At 44.4% G+C, this 20,529-nt stretch overlaps 1 protein-coding gene across 5 annotated transcripts in view; it reads right to left on the bottom strand.

Annotated features, from left to right (window-relative positions):
• The window catches only part of ETV3 (ETS variant transcription factor 3), a 133,721-nt gene that overhangs the window by 59,443 nt on the left and 53,749 nt on the right, over positions 1–20,529 (bottom strand). The window lies entirely within an intron of this gene.

The following is a 20,529-nucleotide window of genomic DNA, read 5'->3' as shown; positions in this document are numbered from 1 at the left end:
GACTGTGACCATGAATCCAGCACCCAAGGACCCTCCTCGACGCTCCCGACGACGCCTGCAGCCTCAGAACCAGGGACCCCTCCAACCGCGACCAGCAGAGGGTAAGATTTCCAGATGCCAAAAGGCAACCCTGCACCCGGCGCCCTGCGGCGCCCTGTGCCCCCATCTAACCTACAGCTTCCCAACTTACCTCTCGAAGTGGTGGTCGCACCTGAAGAATCTTCGTCTCCGAGCTTGCAGCCTTTGGGGTAGCTTCTCCATTGAAATACATTGAGCGCCCAATGGCTCAAAAGCACCCTGCACCCAGCCGCCCGAGTGCCCCTGGAAGTGCAACATCTAGCCTATCTTACTTCCCCACTTGCCCTGAGTAAGTGAACAGAAGCCCAGCTCCCACAGCTGCGTGGCCTGCCTGCAAGCAGGCACCAACCAAAGGCCCACTGCCCACCATAGGCTAACATTGGGCCTAACTCTCTGTGCACCCGGCTGCCCCAGTGCCGCTGAGGGTGTAACAACTATACCTACCTGACCCTGGGAGACCCCTGAGTCTATGCCCAGAACATTAACTCTGCCAGTCGAGTACTTACCTGAAAGCCGATAACCTACATTTTTTCCATAGGGTAACATTGACTGGTTTCACTTGGAAATTCTTCCAAGTGTCGAGTTTTGAAACTTTAAAATATTCACTAAAAATCAGACGATCAACGAAAACGAAATTACTCACCTGTTATCAGGAGAGATCCCAGTGCTGGATCTTGGTGCCCAGCACTGACCCTGAAAAGTAATCACAACTGTACTGACCGATAACTTGATTTTCCTCCATAGGATAACACTGTCTGTTTTTTTGCCAGAAATTCTTCCAAGTGTCGATTTTTGAAACATACAAATATTCCTTAAAAATCGTCTGTGTAACAAAAACGATTTCTTTCAACTGTTTACAGGAACTGCACCAGGGTTGAATCCAGGATCCAACCCTGAGTAAGAAAATCATACGCAAAGTAACTGAAATTGCATTTACTTAAAAACTCCCATTGAGCTCAATGTTATAATTGTGTTTGAATTGTGTTGCCTATTCCAACAACTAACTATTACATTTAAACGTCTATTACTTATTGAAAGTATACAACTACAGCATTTCATTCTGAGAAAGTATTTTGATACCGGTTGTTGGTTCTAAAATAAAACTATATATTTTTATATACAAAAGAATTGACCTAGAGTTCAGTTCTTGAGTGTGTGAGATCATTTGCTGACTGAGTGTGTACAACAAATGCTTTACACTGTCCTCTGATACAGCCTTACTGCTCGACCAATGTACCACTTTAGAGAGTAAGGTTATATCTAACTTTAGCCTCTGTCAAACCTCTGGGGACTGTGGACTCTGTGCACACTGAACCTTAATTTGGTTCAGTATATACAGAGCTACTTTCTTACAAGAGGGGAGTATATAACATTGATGGTTGTACAAGGAGTAGGATAACAGTGGTACAGATGGGAAATATTTTATTAGCATAAAGTCTTTGGCAGTAAAGAGCAAAGGACTGGTGTTTAAAGTACTGAGAAGAGAATGTTCGGTGTGGGTTAATTTTGATGGGGAGGCATGAGCAACGTATGTACAAGTAGTATTTGTCAGAGGTTGGATGATTCTTTTCTACAAGTCTAAGATTTCTTGTGTGCATTAATTACACCATCTTCAAGACAGTGTATGCATCTGACATTTTAGACTTGGATTAATGGCAGTGGCAGCTGAGCAAATGGATGGGGAGGGGGAGATAGGTAGAGTAGGTGAAGGTCGAGTGCCAACAGTAGTATATTCTGAAAAGGTGGCAGTACCTGCTTTGATGGTCAGATGACTGAAGTTGTTTCAGTAAGTCGGAGATGGTTCTGAATTATACTTCAGAGAAAGAGTTGTCCAGGGGTTAAGCAGAGGTATCGAATAGTTTCTTACCTGTCGGTGTAGTTTTGCAGCTTGAAGATCTTTCTGGATTCACTATGCTGTGCATTATTCCGCGATCTTGTGGTTGGGTCCGGATTCGTAATCTTTTCTTTATTTTTTTTTTTTTTTTGTAGCCCAGGTGGGCGGCGACGACCACCATTTGGTGCACCTTCCGTGACGTCGTCGTGCTTCCTGCGGAAGTCCCACCTTAGGGGCGCCATCTTCGGGTTCTTTTTTCCCTTTCTCTTTTTTTTTTTTTAAACCCTAGGCGATTGCTTAATCCTTCTTGTCCATTTTTCTGTACGTTTGCATTTCTTTGATCTTTTCCATTTCACCCCCTCTTCCTCCAGCCTCATCTTCCTGGCGGAGGTGGGTGGGTTCGCTAGCGAATCCAGAAAGATCTTCAAGCTGCAAAACTACACCGACAGGTAAGAAACTATTGGTTTGCAGCGTGAATCTTTCTGGATTCACTATGCTGTGCATAGATTTTGTAGCGGTTTTCCTAATTTTGTGGTGGCTGGGTGGAAGATGAGCGTTGGTCGTTGAAAATGTGTTGAAGCACCTTCTGTCCGACCTGTGCTTCCTTATTCATCTGAATGTCCACGCAGTAGTGTTTCGTGAACGTGTGCACAGATGCCCAAGTTGCCGCGAGGCAAATGTCCTGGATGGGCGTGTTCGCCAGGAAGGCAACGGTGGCCCCCTTCTTCCTTGTGGAGTGAGCCTGGGGCCCCTCCGCTAGCTCCTGTCCAGCCTGTTTGTGGCAGAATTGAATAGTGAGGGCAATCCACCTAGCGATGGTGCCCTTAGTCACTGGCCTACCCATGAAGCTAGTAGCAAAGGACACAAACAGCTGCTTCGACTTCCTGAGTTCCTTGGTTCTCTCAATGTAGTGCATCACTGCTCTTCTGGCATCGAGGGTGTGCAGGGCCTTTTCTGCGTTTGTAGTCGGGTTTTGGAAGAAACTTGGTATCTGAATACTCTGATTCATGTGGAACGCCGACACCACCTTGGGCATGAAGTGTGGGTCCGTCCTCAGGACTACCCTGTCTTTGTGAATCTGAATGTAGGGTTCCTGTAGCGTTAGCGCTTGAAGCTCGCTCACCCTGCGTAGTGAGGTTATGGCCACTAGAAAGGCCGTTTTCATCGTCAACATTTGCAGAGTGGCCTTGTGAATGGGTTCAAACGGCGCCTTCATGAGCTCCGTCAGAACCACGTTTAGATTCCATGCCGGCGGCGGCAACCTTTTCGGAGGGGCCATTCTTTTGGCTCCCTCCATGAATCTCTTCACCACCTGCGAGGTGAAGAAACTTCCACCCTTTTCACCTCTGGTGTAGGCAACGATCGCCGCTAGGTGTACCCTTAGGGAGCTCGGGCAGAGGTTACTCTTTAGAAGGTGTGTGAGGTACCTCAGAACTGTTGAGTCTCTTGTCATTCTGTTTTGCAGGCCCTTTTTCCTGCACCACACCGTGAATCTCTTCCATTTTGCGCTGTAGCATTTTCGTGTAGTTGGTTTCCTTGCCTCCCGCAGCACTCGCATAGTGCTCTGAGGCAATCTTAGGTGTGCGAACTCTAGGTCTTCAGGAGCCATGCCGCCAGGTTGAGGGTCTCTGGCTCTGGATGCAGGACCTCTCCGTTTTGCATTGAGAGCAGGTCTTTTCTCCTCTCGAACCTGTACGGATTGCCTTGTGCCATTTCTTGAATTTGTGAGAACCATGTCTGCCTCGCCCACTGCGGAGCCACTAGGATCAGAGTCATGTTGCTGGTTCTGCACTTGTCGAGCACTCTGTGCAACAGGGGTATCGGTGGAAAGGCGTAGGCAAATGTCCTCGACCAGCTTATCCATAGGGCATTTCCCTGGGATTGCTGATCTGGTTGCCTGGACGCGAAGCTTTGGCATTTTGCATTTTGGCGTGTTGCAAATAGGTCTATTGTGGGAGTTCCCCATCTCCGGAAAAGCTTCTCCGTTTCCTGGCCATTGAGCTCCCACTCGTGCGATGCCGAGGTCTGCCTGCTTAGCCAGTCTGCCTCCACATTGTCCCTCCCAGGTAGGTGAATTGCTAGTAGATCTATCCTGAGAGGTATGGCCCATCTCCAAATCTCCTGAGCCAGAGAGGAGAGTGGGAACGACTGTGTCCCCCCCTGCTTGTTGATGTAGAACATCGCCGTGGTGTTGTCTGTTTGAACCAACACCCTCTGGTTGTACAGGTGCCTCTGGAATGCCTTCAGGGCTAGCAGGATTGTCTTCAACTCGAGGTAATTGATATGGCGAACCGCATCCGCTGGAGCCCACAGACCCCTCACTCTGAGGTTGTCCATGTGCGCTCCCCATCCCTTTTGCGATGCGTCCGTGGTAATGGTCATTGTTGGGTTTGGTGGTGTCAGGCTCCTCCCTGCTGTCATGTTGTCTCTGTTCCACCAAGTTATCTCCTCCTGCACTGCGTGCGCAACAACCACTAGATCCTCCCAACTTCCGTTTGCTTGTGACCATTGCTGTTGTAGCCATTCCTGGAATGGTCTCATGTGCAGGCGTACATTCGGCACCAGCTGGATACACGATGCCATCATCCCCATCATCTTGCTCACTGACCTCACTGTCAGAGCTCGCCCCTTCTGGTAGAGCCGCGTCTCCTTCAGTAGGGCATCTGTCCTCCTGTCGCTGGGCACCACTGTACTGTTCAGGGAGTTGATTTTTGCCCCCAGGAAAATCTTCACCTGCTCCGGTTCCATCGACGACTTCCCCCAGTGAACCGAGAACCCCAGGTTCGTGAGAGTGTCTGTTACGCGTTTTGCGTGCCTCTCGCACTTTTCGCGTGAGTTTGCCTTGACCAGCCAGTCGTCTAAGTAGGGGTAGACGTGTATCCCCTGCCTTCGTAGGTGGGCCGCGACCGCCGACAGGCATTTTGTAAAAACCCTTGGCGCCGATTTTAATCCGAATGCCAGGGTTGTGAACTGGTAGTGTTCCTGGTCGATGTTGAACCTTAGAAGTCCCTTGTGTCTTCTGTATATTGGGATGTGCAGGTAGGCATTCTTGAGGTCCACGGTGACCATGAAGTCTCCGTGTCTTATTTGGGGCAGTACCTCCTGCAGCGAAGTCATCTTGAACCTTTGCGTTCTGATGAACTTGTTTAGGTATCGCAGGTCCAGGATGGGTCTGAAGCTCCCGTCTACCTTCGGGACCACGAAGTAGTTTGAGTAGACCCCCTTGTTGCGTTCTCTGAACGGCACAGGCTCTATGGCTCTCTTTTCTAGAAGCTTCCGTGTTTCTTCTCTGAGTAGGGTCAGTTCTTGAGCCGATCTTTGCCTTCCCTTTGGCTTCCTGTTTGGCGGTTTCTTTTCCAAATCTACGCAGTATCCGTACTGCATGATGTTCAGTATCCACTTGTCTGTGGTTATACGCCGCCACTCGTGCAGGTAGAACCTCAGCCTTCCGCCTACTGGTGTATGCTCGTAGGCTTCTGATCCTTCTCTCCCCCTCGATGTTACTGTTTCCCGCCTCACCCCTGGGGGCATGTCGAGGGTAGGCGTCCTCCTGAGTGCTGAGTCACTTTGATGAGGGCTGGTCCCCCCCCCCTCTCCTTCTCTGGCCACGTCCGTTCCCTCTCCCGCGAAAGGACTGGCCCCGAGGCTGGTACTGCCAGTTTTGCTTCTGTTGACCCTGTCCGTGACCTTCACCCTGCTGACCCTGCTGGAACGTCTGGTGCGATGGCCCCTGCTGGTTTCCTCCCCTACCGTAGGGTCTCCTTGAGGGATTGCCTCGCCTCATTCCCCTCAGCTGTAGGGCCCCCATGGACCTCGCCGTTTCGTTTTCTTTTTTCAGCTGGGTGAGCTTCTCGTCAACTGTTGCTCCGAACAGTGTCTCTCCGTTGAAGGGGGTGCTAAGGATGTTGTTCTGCACCTCCGGTTTGAATCCCAAGATTCTTAACCATGCATGCCTTCTCTTGGTGACCCCTATGGCCATGAGTCTTGCTGAAGTCTCTGCCCCGTCCAACGCCGTCTTTATGCAGGAGTTGGCGATGTTTTTGCCTTCATCTACTAGGTGTGAGGATCTCTGGCGGTATTCTTCGGGGAGGTGCTTTACTAGCTCCCCCATCTCGTCCCAGTGCTGGTACTGGTGTCTATTGAGGAGAGCATTGGAATTTGCCATGCGCCAGTGCATAGTGGCGTTCCTCTCAACCTTTCTTCCTGTGAGGTCTATCCTCCTGCTCTCTTTATCAGGTGGTGGGCCCGAGGTTGCTGGTACGTTGGCCCTTCTCCTGGCCGTGGAAGCTATGATGGAGTCGGCAGTCACGCTACCTTTGATGTAAGGGGGGTCCATGGAAGAGTGCTTATACTTCTTCTCAGTCCTGGGCGTGATGGACCGGCAGGTCGCTGGTTCCTTGAAGGCTTCTCTCCCCTGATTCATCACGCTTTGTAGCATGGGGAGGAACTGGCTCCTCGTCTGGATGGGGAGCAGGGTCTCGAGGAGAAAATCGGCTTTCGGCTTCTCTTCGTCGAATTTGACGCCGAAGGCTGTCGCTGCGCTCCTGACCACCATATTGTACACCCCGATGTCGTCGGGTGGCGAAGGCCTCGAAGGGTACGTGTCCACGGTCTCCTCCGGGTTTTCGGTGTCGAGATCCTGCCATTCGATCTCGTGGCTGGTAGATGGTGCTGAGCCGTAGACCGGCTGTTGGTCTTCTTCCTCGGCTTCCTCGTCATAATAGGTCTCGTCTTCCTCTTCGAGATCCCTCATCAGTCCCTCGGTGTCGAATTCGTCCTCGACCTCGACGACGTCCGCCGATGAAAACGTTGGTATCTTGAATTCCTTTATCTTGGCGTCGAACTCCTTCTTCCTTTGAAGGATGTTCTCCATTTCGGCCTCGAGCCGCCTCTTCTTCTTCTCCATCTCGGAGATGCTTTCGGCGGCGACCGCGGGTCTTTTCGTCGAAACTTGCATAGACGTCGACCGTTCTTTCAGCGTCGATCGGCCCGTTTCCTGGGTTGTCTTCGACGACCCTTGCTTTTCGGCGTCTTTCGGCACCAGCGAGTCCTTCTCTAAGGATCCGCTCGGCCTCTTGTCCATGGTTCCCCCTTTGGTCGAAGTTTTCGGCGCCGGGGCTCCCTTCGTGGACTTAGACTCAGATTTTCTCGAGTCACCCTCGTGTTTGAGGTACTTTCTGTTTTGCGCTCGACGATTCTCTTACCTCGTCTTCTTTTTTCTTGTCGGTCTCTACGACCGTGAAGTTTTCGGCTGTCTCGGCGACGTTGTCCTCGTCGTCCGTGGAGAGGCCCAGATCGTAGAGCGACAGGGCCTTACCCTTGCCATCCATGTTGGCGTTGGCTCTTCTCTGCCGATCTCTCACCCTGAGCGTCTTCGGAGCGAAGGCTGAGCAGGCGTTGCAGTCCTTACTCTGGTGTTCGACCGGATGCTGGTCCTTCTGCGCAAACTTGTGGTGGCAGTTTGGGCAGAACTTGAATGGCGTCTTGTCCATTGCGCTCAGGGCCTCTGAGTGCGCATTCTCCAAGGTCGTCGAAGAAAAGGGCGCTGAACCTCCTTTCTTCGCGTTCCTGATGAAATATCTTCCTTTCCTGTGATATCTCCGATGTATTTGTCGACGAAACTCGCTTTTCTTTCTTCTTCCTTCGGCTGTAACTCTGGAGCTTCTCGATGACGATCCAGACCCAACGGCGGAAAAAAGAATCTGAAGATGGCGCCCCTAAGGTGGGACTTCCGCAGGAAGCACGACGACGTCACGGAAGGTGCACCAAATGGTGGTCGTCGCCGCCCACCTGGGCTACAAAAAAAAACAAAGAAAAGACTACGAATCCGGACCCAACCACAAGATCGCGGAATAATGCACAGCATAGTGAATCCAGAAAGATTCACGCTGCAAAAGTTGGTGTACAGCAGTCAGATGAGGAGTGTTCAATCAGAAGGTAACGTGATGACCAAAAATACATTTAGTGGTTTACTACAGCAGTGGGCAGGAAGAATGTGTGTAACAAGAAATAGAAGGACCATAGTTTAATAGGATAAACACAGATTTTCTATAATACTAGGTTCAAATCTCCCAGGATCTTGTAGAGATGGAAGCAGCGGAGTAAAGCATGGATTCTAGATGTGCAAGAAAAAGGTCTTTGCATCCAGGGTTGCATTCAATGGATAGGTGGCAGGGGCCAACGGATGGCCAAGTTTACTACATATATCACTTCTTGAGAAGGCCTGGCTGGAAATACAGGACTTGGCAACTGTTCTAAAACACAATATGGGAGCTCTGGGAAAGAAGGGGAGATCTTGGGATTTGTTTAGAAAGAAAAATGTGCCTATTCTGAATAGAATATTAAAGCTATAATGGTTTAATAATGATGAATGGGCCATCATAGCTTTTCAACAAAGTTAAGTTTGCCGATTCCATTATTTTTATGTGGGGAAAGAAGAAGTGCAGCAGTAGCCACTAAGAAAATGCATCTCAATAGTGGATGGTGCCTGGGTATTGCCAGACTAATTGCTAGGGGAAAAAACATACTTTGCCTTTTCACGGTATACAGCATGTGACAATAAGTTTTTGTCAGGCGATTCACAAAAATACTCCCCTGCCACCTGGGAAATCTACATGCAACCCTAGTTCAAAAGTACATGCAAGAACCTTGCAAAGGCAAAGATCAAGATGGGTGTATCCTACAGCAGAGTTCCGCAAAAAAAGCAGACCAGCTTCTGGCCAAATGTTTCTCTTCGATTATTGAGCTTGCCCCAGTAGTAGTTCTTCGTTACAAGGGATACCTGCCACCGAGTATTCAATACTGATATTGCCAATATCATTCCATCCTGCGTCTGGTTGAAGGTGGGGTAGAGAACATGATTTCAAAATAAAATTTGCATGATTAGGACCTGCCTCAGAGAAGACTCCTCTCCTGGTAAAAATACACTAAGAGCATAAGAAAAGGATAGAAAAGAGGAACAAATACACAAACAGCTACACACTTTGGAAATGTCAGGCTCCGGTCTTCAAAAAAATCATCCCAAGTCACCTCAGATTTCAATAGCATAAGGTTGTTTTTTGGCACATTTTGTTTCAATGTAAATCCGTAATTCAAAACGTGAAAAACAGCTTTCATTTTCAGATCCACATAAAAAAAAATTGCACCTCCAATTTTGACTTAACCATTTGGGCTACGGCGCACGTTCTTTTGATCAGCTACCATGGCAAAGTATTAAAATCTCAATTTTTTTAAAGGGATCAGCGAATATACCTTTAAACTAAGTGCCATCAGTGCAAATGCTAATTAGGGCACTGCTTCTTCCCAAACATGCTCACTGGCATAGAAAGTACAACTTCACTATAAAGCTAATGTAAAAATTATTATACTAGACCCGGTCATAATTTCCGTTTTATCTGACCAATTTCTTTCTTATGTGGTTAATTCAAGTTCATCACCCCCAAGACTTTGAACACTAACACCACAGTAACTCGAAGGTTGGTGCCCACGCAGCATTCAAAGACTGCAAGGCTTTCAAGGCTAGCCTGCTATATAAACAAAACTCAACCGCAACAGCCAAAACGTACACATTTTGACCATAGACATTATTAAACATTTCTTCAGCTGTCTCCAGCGACGACTAACAATAACAAAAAAAATTAGGCTGTGTGTCACTGCAGACGTAAGATGCTTCTTTGAAGGACTTGAAGCATTATCCTCTGCAACATATTGCCCTTCCACCAATAATGCACCAAAGGGTACTCAATATCAAGGATGGATGTTCCTTAAATATTCTTGCAAGCACTTTCAGGTCTTCAATGTGGACAAGTTTATTTCTTGACCTTCTAAGAACAAGAAGAAAAAAAACACAAAAAAACTTGACAGCAATCAAATGAGTAAGGAGAGCAAAATAAGTATAGGATCTTATTACAGTGACACAGAGGATATTGGATATTTATAGCATGAATCAGTTTATCATAGTTAAGTCTTACCACATAAACGGAGTCAGATCTTGGGAGCTCCTCAAATAGTGAGTCATTAGCACATGCAGACATGCATATCTTTATGATGCATACTACCACATTATAACTAATGAAGCATATCTTACTTGTGCCTTCAGTTTAAAACTGCAGGTCAAAATTATCAATGCAGAGATCTACTGAGAATAGGTGGTGGGGTCCAATATTTGCCTTCAATGGATATAGTAGTGCCCCATATGAAAGACTACCAGACCAAAGCTTATTGGGCAGTCTCTGCATGGATAGCACTATTAAACCTAGAAGTGTGCATGCACTGTATTAATGTCAAATACAGACCATTTCCGTCAACAAACAAGACCTATTTATTGATACCATTCAGCGACTTTTGGCTCACAGAAGTAGAGGTATGACTCTTGCATTTAAATTTGAAGGTCACCAAGAAATTCTGAAGGATTTCCATCTGCATGCATTAGAAAACCTATTAAACAGCCTGCAGTGGTCTGCAATTCTGGAAATGGACTACAGCAAGTTTGGAGCAGCATTCGTTTTTGTCCATTATTTTTAATATGAGGGAAAGCAATTCTCAAGTTTAGAGTCCTTAAACCTGACTTGTAAGAAATACAGTGCAGGGTGGGACACATGCAGGGCAAAAATTATATTTTAAGTCTTACTAACATGAGTTATTTGTTACCATTTATACCACTACTGTTTCAGTTTACACCATTTGTTGCTTAAGTCTTAGGGCGGCCACAATTATCATATGTTCACAAAGCCCCCACAGGGCTAAAGGTAGATGGATATCAAAAGCTAACTAACACACAAGGCCGAGCCAAGTATTGAGTGGGAGTGAGATAGTCTTGATCCTATAAATAGTCATAAATGAGTAATTTACAATTGCATTTTGAAGGTAGCACAATTAACAAGGGCAATAAATGGCACAAGGACACTATGTCTTCACCAGTTTCCTTATTTGGTAAATACGGTTTACTTCCAATAATTTGGTTTCCATTAAAGGATAATGGGAGAAGAATATGTAAATAGATTCTAGACTTATCTTTAAGATATGCAGCATATGCTTTTCAGAAAGAAAAGAAAATGAGTGGACTAATTAAAAGCTTTCAGAGGAAAATGATGCAGATAGTGCTTTGATCATTGAACACAGTGGAAAGGATTAGTGTAGGGCTTCCTACTGTATACTATTTCTACTGTAGAAATTTGTTTTTGGGAAACATTTGTTACAAGGATATGGAAAATACATGTGGGATCTGTGGTTTAATTCAGTTTTGCTCAATCTACTTTACCAACTAGTTTAGTATTATACAAAAGACTAAATTAAGCATAAACTTTATTTTAAACTTTCTCTAAAAGTTAAAACAAAAAACGAAATTTGGACACAGACCTTGAAAACCTTCACAACCCATAACTGTAGGCACACCCCAAATATAAAACCTATGTGTGAGGGGTCTTTGCATTTAAATAGTTCATTTGAAACAAGACTAGCAATCACCAAAACCGCAAGGGGGAAGTTATAAGCCTAAAACATTGTTTAAAACAAAGCAAAAGTCAAAATGTTAGTACGGCAAAACAATGCTTGGCTTACTACTTAGCCACAGAAAACCCTTCCAAATGGTAAATTCTTCAAGAAAAATAAGTCATAAGATTAAGGGACAAAGGAAAAGACTCGACTTCAAACATCAGCAACAACTTCAGCAGCTTGTGGGCAAATGCTTATTGGAGAGAACCATAAAATTATGTAGTTTATTTAAATAGTAGGATTTCTCAATGTAGCATACAAACCTAGTTGAACTCTATTGGGCAGCATCAGAGCTGAATAGCACATTTCCATCCCTAACCACCCAGTAAATGTGTGGATCTCTTTTCAGGGCCCTAGATAGAAGACAACAATGCACACCAATATGTACTCCATACAGTTAGTAAACCGCAAGTTCTTCTTGCCAATCTTGCAGGATGTTCATTAGAAGTTGTCCAACTTCACTCAGATGGCACATAACCAAACAGGGGTCAGGGGAATAGGAGGAAATTAGTTTCCTGCTTGGGGACACCGATTATCACCGAGTATTAGCAAGCAAAGTTCAATAACATAAGGAAATGTAGCACCAGCTCAGTATTTAACCATGTCACTGGAGGGATGAAAGGAGAGAATTGTATGAATCATAACACTCTAAGGAGAGGTCCTGCAATGTCAGCACTTTAAAGTGATCCCTGCAGGTAAATCTCATAATCAGGTTTATTAGATTTTTTTCAAAAAGAAAACCTTGTAAATGGATATCCCCATTTTAGGTCTATTATCAGCTTAAATAACGCACATAAGAACGAGAATTGTCAAAGGCCATCTGAAAATACTCTATAAAATGAACAAGTCACACAAGACTTTGTGCTTTTAAAGTCTGCTAATTATTTCTAAATACAAAAAGTCTGCTAATTATTTCTATATATAAATAATTTAAAGAAAAGATTTAAATGGGAAAAGAGGTGAGGGAAGTCAACGGTCTTTCTTAGTGTGTGTATGTTTGCATTCTTTGTAGCCTGTTAAGAGTGCAAAGATAAGGTGACTATTCTGAGGGCCAATTGCTTGGACCATGCCCAAACCAAAATTCAAGGCAAAAGTTATGTAAAAAGAGGACATGCAAACCAGCGCTCAAAAATATACCACACAAGGGTGATATCTTTGTGCTTACATTTTACAGTATACACCTAAGAAGCTGTTACTAGGCACTGAGGTTTCTCACTATGCACAGTGTATGCGGAGAACAACTTGTCTTTCTTAACTAATCCTACACCAAAAACAGCCAAATGTCCTGCGAAACATTATGTTTTTTTAACGAGCAAGCTTACTGAAAAGGTCAATAGTCAAGGGTTGGAATGCCACACAAACTCCATCGCTACATAGTGAGTAGCTGTTTTTAGTACGTGGGTAGATCAGCTACAGAATGGACTTACATTACCTCACTTGACAAGAACAGGTCTGTTGGGTTGTGGAAAATAATATTGATGGGTGACCACATTAAGAAGCAGAGGATCTGGGGCTTACAGAATCTAAGGCAATTATGAATGTAGCAAACAGGCAAGCTGTCATCCACTCTAGGGAGACAGACTATTAAGAAAGTAGGAACAAAGTTGAACCAACTATAGAGGAATCAGCTGAAGATATGTAAATGGTAACAAGACAATTACAATAAAATCTGTAGTCACTTATATAGACAGAAAGGGTGCTGTCAACAAAATGTTTCCCTATTATGATGAGGTGATATGTTAGCCCAGTGGGTACTGATGTATTTTGAAGAATTGGGCTACAGGTGTAGGAACTAAAATCACTACAGGGAAGGGAACCTCACTTTCCAAAAGAAGCAAAATACAAGTGAACTATGGTGTGATCAACTGATGGCTGCCACACAGAGGTGACAAAGAATATTTGTTATGGTGGTGGCATATAGTGATAAAAGAACCGATGGTTCAGGAAGGCCATGAAGGGGCCTGGAGGTCTGCCTGAAAATGTGCCCTGACAGGCTGACAAGTGATTGGCACGGAGGAGAGGTAGGGGGCTTCATGAAAATGGTCTAAATTTTGAAGCATTGCTTAGAAGCAGTGGTGCAGGCATGTCAATAACATGGATGGGTTTAAGCATTCAAATGTTCCCCACTAAAGGGGACACAAGACATTAAAGTTCGGAGTGGAACTCATGCAGTTGGTCAATCAGGGCAGAAAGGACACAGAGGGAATGGGAAGGAGAGAACGCATCTGAACAAAGAGACAGGTGGTTGAAGATACAAAAGACAAATTGGAGGAAATCGGGTTGTTTGAACACCACAACTTTCTTTAGGAGAAAGGGATTGAAGATAAGGTTGAGATCGCAATGCAACAGTCGATGCAGGGCCTTGCCTTGTCAATGTTCCGTTGGTATAACATAGGTCTGTGGATCAGTCAATTCCAGCATTAATGAATTTGGAGACATACAGAAGTTGATGCTGCAAAGCTATGCGTCTCTATGATGAACTGTAGATCATGCCAGAGTGGAGAGGTCTTCACTAGAAGCTAAATACTCGCTAGATACCCTTTAGCAATGGTTACAAATATTAGAATGTCAGTTATACTGTGGAAGATAGTGGAAACCAGCAGATTTGTGAAGGTTCGTAGTAGGTCCAAGGAAGGGGTTTTACCTGGACATCAGGCACTCTATGATAAGGTCCTACCTCTTCATAATCTTGATCAATAGTGATTTAAGTTTTCAGAGGTTATGCTGTGCATACATAGGTAGGACTTACACATGCAAATAGTGGTGTGATTCAGCCCTGCTCATTAAAACAGGTTGATCCAGAAGGAGTATTTGCAATACAGAAAGTAGTGTAAATTATATTTAGTGGGTTTTAACGTATGCCACGTTGAACAGGTGGAAAGAATAAGAAATGCAGCTAATAAGCTGATATTGCCTTTCAGGTGGTGGTTTTAATATGCAAAGATGGAATTCTACATAAGAGATGGGACAGCACACAGTAAAGGATTAACTTTAAAGTTGACAAACAATTCTGCTGCATACATTGCAGATACACTGGCTTTCAAGACTGATTTCTCAGGCAAAACAGCAAACCGAAATAAAACACAGCAGTTCGGACAACAAACCAATACAATCATCAGCACTGAATCTTGAAAGATCTTCTCCTGCCTCTTTCAGGACTGTTCTCACCCACCTAGACATGGTAGTTGTAGAAACCACTTTATAAGGCTTTACATAGGAAACTAACAACTGTACTTCCCTGTCTGCTCAAAATCTAACAATGTGGGTTTATAAACTTTCATGCAATTCACTACACGCAACTTAACACACTTGTTAAAATATGGATAGACAATAGTCTGAGACATAGTCTTAGTTCTTTTCTTAACATCAGAGTGTACCCTTTCTAGAGAGTAATACCTATTGCAAATCTCCAAATCCTTAAAGTCAAACCTTTCTAACGGAAAATCAAACAACGTAATGTTGCTAGCTTCAGAGATATCGGTTTCAAAGAAAAATAAATATTACTTGCCCATGGTATGAACAATTTGAAAATCAATCCAACATCCCACAAAGAATCATAACGGGCCCCAGCAGGTCTTCTAAGCCTAATTCCTTTCATTGCTCTCCATAGCAAAGAATCACTCCCTGATGCAAAATTATTTATCAAAGCATGTCTCGCTGACACAGCAATGTCCTGTAAGAAAGACCAGAGTTGAACAAGTCATCCAGATAATTTTCTACTTCCACTACAGGAGGCCCCAAGGCATCCAAATTCCTTTCCATGGCACAACTAAACTATTTCTACCATCCTCCCCGGTTTCTTTTCCCGGTACCCTGGACTCATCCAAAAAGTCTTCAGCTTTTCTGGAAAGGCCTGAATATTTGCTGGTACCCCTGAACTCTGCCAAACAAGAAGGTTCATACTCCTTTCTGGAACCAAAGGGTGCTCTTCTACCATGGCAACTATCAGAATAACCAATGTTACAGGAACACGACATGGTATCTCTAGTGCAAGTTTTATCACATTTGAGAAACAAACTTGAGAACTCCAGTATGGAGTCACCAGAAGAATTCTGCATGTCTCTATCCGAACCTTCATCAACATCCTCTGGATCATTGAGAACGGAAGAAAATCATAACTCTCTGAATCATTCTAAAAAAGACTGGGTTTAACTTCCAATCACTGAACTCCCTGAGATACCAAGAATTCCAATATGTTATCACATTCTCCTGACCTGGAACATATTCTGCTCTCAAAAAGATTGAGGTTCAAACACAAATGCCATATCCGTTTGGACAATTCTGCCAGTTTATTTTATTTTAAGCCCCCTAAACGATATACGTTTATGGGAAATTGTCCAAACGAATCAAGGATACACTCTTCCCTAGTAATTTCTTGAAACTCATCAGTGCATTCAATACAGCGAACATTTCCAAACAATTTATTGGCAGGCATTATTCTTCCCTGGACCATTTCACCGTAGTTACCATCTTGTTCAAGCACGTTCCCCAACTAAGGCTGCTGGCATCTGACTCAAAGGCAAACTCTGGAACACTTCAAAAAATGGCTTTGCCATTAGCCATTCTATATCTCCAGATTGTCTAACCACCATTCTAGATCCTCCAGAACATCTACTAATAAAAAAAAGTGGACCTGCATAGCACAAACCTTTCCTCAGAAGCAAAGCCTTCTGTCTCTGAAGAGTTCTGTAAAACAATAGACCCAGGGATATGGCTTGAATCGATAATGACAGAAATCCAAGTACTCTAGACAAATCTATCAAGATCATTATCTTTACCAAAACAGATTTCACTTCCTTTCATATCTTTGTTTGAAGAAGGAGCACCTGAGCTAGCTGGGTATCCACCTGAAAGATCAAAAATTCCAGGTTCTGTGTAGGGACCATAACAGACTTTTCCACATTTATTATAAACCCTAAAGTTTCCAATATGTATTTATCCACTCATGGATGTCATAATAGTGCCAGCCTGTCATGAGACATTAACAGTATGTCTTCCAAACAGGTCAAATGGACGCCTCTCTCTCAGGAAGGCTACTATTTAGCACATTACCTTGGTGAAGTACCAAGGAGCAGAGGAGAAATTGAAAGACCAATTCTCATGGTTGGATGTTTTGAGAGGGGGACCCCCAAAACTCTTTTGAAGCCACCTATGATTTCCGATACCCAATTGACTCTTGTAATATTTTTTCAGTTCTGAATAAAAAAAGCCCCAACATTTAAATGGCAAAAACTAATTGGAGTTCTCAGACTCACCTTGTCCTCCTGAACCTTGAGATTTAGGACAGCCTACACAATATTTTCCAGTTCCTCCGTTTTGTGGGAAGAAATCCATGTTGGAACAATAGTTCCTTCTGTAGCTTCTAGTGTCCCAAGAGTAATAGTGGTACCTTTCAACTCGATGGCCGACGGCCAGTCTCCTCCCATCAGCCCATCCAAAAACTCTCGAGTCGAAAACACGCCTTATATTCATTTGGGCCTTGCTAAAAGCAGTGAAGGTGGAGACATACCTGTACTCTGTCCAATTTCAAATTTTTAAAAAGCGTAGAAACTCCAACTTTTAAGTAGTTGCAACACCCTCCTAATCAACAGCAACTTGCTGCCACAAACCTATGCTCAACCTCTCCAACTTTCCATGGCCTCAATCATCAGACCTAGACACTCATCTTGGAGAATTTACTCAACTCCTCAAGCACAACAGTTCTCAAGTCCACTTCATATCTATCAAAATATACGTACTAATCAATTCAATTCAGGGAGATGGATATCTCAAGGTCTGATAAGCTACCAGTCACCTGCAGAGCATCCAAAGGCTCTAATCCCCTAGTACACATCTACAATGATGCTCCCAGACACCTACTCACAGTTAATAAAAGCATAACCAAATCAACCGAGCACAAAATCTACCTGAAAGTCTCCGACAATAATGACTGAGAAAAACTAAAGACCATGCCTTCATTGAGAAGCTGAGGCTACTAGTATGTCAGAAGAATAACCACGCAAAGCAGTGCTCTCTACGAAAATAACATTGGGTAAAAAGATGTCCATGAATAGCTACACAACATAAGCCCTAAGGGAATCATTCTTAACTTACTGTCATTCACTTTTATTCTCCCTCAACACGCATTTTTCAAACACACCACTGAGATTTGGGACCTCATCTCCACCTTTACAACGGGTGTCCTCAGCCTCACTGAGACTTGGCTCAACCCCACTTCCAGGCCCGACAACTCCACAGCAATACACAAAGGACACAAGATCAACCACCGTGCCATATCAACAAGCCTGGTGGAGGGATCGCTCTCATACACAAGGAATCCATCCAACACACCACTACAAATGATGACATAACCACAGCCATGGAAAACATCATCAGATTCTAAACAGACAACGAAACCACCATTTGGGCACTCTTTCACCCCCTAATCTCCATCTCACCTGACCGCATCAGGTCCAGCCACACCATGAAGCTCACCTGGACTGACCACTCTATTGTCTTCTTCAACATAACCATGACCCGGACCTCAGGCCCCAGTCGGCCCAAAGCACCCCCGCCCGCCAATGCAGCTAGAGCAAAGTCACAAAGGACACACGGATCAATGCCCTCAACACCACAATGTCAGAAAATTGGACCACCCACTGCTCTGACAAGAGCACCCACCAAACAGGGTTCCGGGGGCACTGAAAACCTCAGAACTGCTAAACGACACTTAACTGTAAAGGAGACGGTGCACCAACAAGGACACAATCGACAAGACCGCCTTCAAGACAGACCTCAACCTCTAGACAGTTCTGTGATTCGAACAGCAAAGAACTCTTCAACATAGTCTAAGATTTCTCCAACCTCTCAGCTGTAACAAACATTACTCACTCACAGGAACTCGGTGACAACCTTGCAAGCTTCTTCCAAGACAAGATCGCCAACATATACAGAAACTTCGAACCACTACCCAAGGCCAAAGACATATTCAGGAAATACAAATACCCCGCTACCACCAGAGACATCCGACTAACAGAATGGAGCCAGCTCGCCTCAGAGGACACCACCTCCATCATGAACATGGACCATTTGGGGCCCTAAATGACCCATGCCCTCACTTAATCTTCAATCAAGGTGATGGCATACTCAGACATGTACTCGCCACCTTGTTCAACACCTCAATTGCAATGGCAACCTTCACTGAAGAATGGAAGAACACAAAAGTCAACAACCTACTAAATAAACCATCAGCAGACCGCAGCAAACTCAATAACTGCCAACCAATCTCCCTGCTTCCGTTTGCGACCAAAGTATTAGACAAAGGCATCAACCAACAACTCTCTTCACATCTGGAATGGAACCTCCTACTAGACTCCGTCACAACCGGATTCCGCAACAACCACAGCACAGACACAGCTCTCATCACGGCTACTGGCGACATCCAAGCCATGCTTGACAGAGGAGAGACTGCGGCTGATCCTCCTAAACGTCTCGGCAGCCTTTAATAAGGTCTCCCACCACACACTCAACACAAGGCTGCACAACATAGACATCCAAGGAACCGCTCTCGGATGGATCGCCTCCTTCCTCACCGGAACGCAAAAAGTGGCCATCCCCCTTCACCTACAAACCCCAAGGAAATTGCCAAAACCCAAGGAGTCAACATCATATTCTTTGCCGACGACACACAACTCATTTTCTCCCTCTGCAAAGACAACAACAACACCAAGATCAACTTCCACAACTGCATGACAGATGTTGTTAACTGGATGAAGGACATCTGCCTGAAGCTCAACACAAACAAGACAAAGGTACTGATTTTCGGAAACAAAAGCTCCCAATAGGACGCATCCTGGTGGCCCTCAGAACTCGGACCTACTCCTATTGACCATGCTCTGAATCTAGGCATCATTCTGGATAACAAGTTAACCATGACGACTAAGGTCAACTCTACCCCCTCCTCCATCCTCCTCCGAATGCTTTAGAAGATATTCAAATGGCTATCCCAAAGCTCAAGACGCACCTTCACACAGGCCCTTATCTCCAACCGACATGACCATGGTAATGCTCTCTTCGCAGGGTTCGAGCTCACCTCAGACGATTACAGACCATACAGAATGTTTGCAATCTTTTATTTTCTTTTAGAGAGATTGCTAGGTAAGTATTATGCTACCCCAATTTGACAAAATTTGTTCTTGGAATGTCTGACTTTTTATAAACACATCCATTTTATACCATCCATTTCTGCAGCTTGAAGCATGCCTTATTGTTTACTTGTATGTAGCCTTTCAACTTGGAGGAGATAAGACACATTGTTTCTTTTTTGTACCACTCCCCCTCAGACTGTTGGGTATATCAGATATATAATTATCTGTTCTGTAAATAGCCCTTAATTGCTTTCAGAATGGTTTTAGGGACGCTACTTCCATGCTATTTTAATTGCTCCTTTAGGACAACCAAGGGCACATCATCGTCATCATAGGTTAATGGGCTGTCTATGAGACTCTGTACCACTTACAAGACACATATTGTGATACTATTCCGGTGCCAGTTTACACTGCTGACAGATATACCCTATTATTTCCATGATAGAGGATATCTTAAAGTATTTCACTAGCACACTACACAGACCCATCTGTCTCGCAGCACCCGCTATGTACGTTTATTAGGTCACACATGACAGCCCAGCTATCTGCAAGACTTTCTACTGCTAAGTATTTACCATCTACATAGGGTGGAATTTAGCTCCACCTCATGGGAGTAGTATCCACTTACGTTATGCTATTGGCTGTTTGGTGAGTCATTCAACCATTCAATGAATGTGCTGCATCAAAATACATGACTGTATTCCATTGAAAAAGGGATCAAAATTATATATATCATATTAAATTCTTGAACTCAAATGCACCGTAGGTTTTTGGAAACAACTTTTTTTTTAGCCAGGACTGAAAATGCAAGCTAGAAAGATTGGCTTAGCCTATCCTCATTATGATGATGCTTCAGATACTGGATGTAATTAAATAAAGCAGTATCGCTCATTATTGAAACTTACTTTGCAGCCCTTTTCATTAGAAATTTATTATGCATCAATGCACAGGTGGTAGATTCCCCAGTATTACATGCCAAATGATAAATTAAGTGCCCTG

Source organism: Triturus cristatus, chromosome 12 (genome assembly GCF_964204655.1).
Source record: "Triturus cristatus chromosome 12, aTriCri1.1, whole genome shotgun sequence".
NCBI lineage: Eukaryota > Metazoa > Chordata > Amphibia > Caudata > Salamandridae > Triturus > Triturus cristatus.
The sequence above is the reverse complement of the archived record's forward strand: the minus strand, read 5'-3'. Positions and strand labels throughout refer to the sequence as shown.